Here is a 256-nt window from a genome sequence, read left to right on the forward strand (position 1 = left end):
TTGTGTCGAGTGTGTGTTATGCCGACAGCAGGTGCGAAACCCGCCCATGCTAGGTATGTTTTGGGGTGGACTAGTGTTTCCTCGCCCTCGTATTCAGCGGGTTCAAGGAATCCCCTTATTCGTTGGATCGGGTAGACTCAGATAGACGGGGTCATGGCCTATGGATGAGGTATTACACGACGGTGTAATGTGGCAGTGACCCGAAGGAGTGTGGGCTGTCGCGCGGTGACCCGAAGGACTGTGGGCTGTCGCGCGG

The sequence above is a fragment of the Brassica oleracea genome, chromosome C5 (assembly GCF_000695525.1).
Source record: "Brassica oleracea var. oleracea cultivar TO1000 chromosome C5, BOL, whole genome shotgun sequence".
Taxonomy (NCBI): domain Eukaryota; kingdom Viridiplantae; phylum Streptophyta; class Magnoliopsida; order Brassicales; family Brassicaceae; genus Brassica; species Brassica oleracea.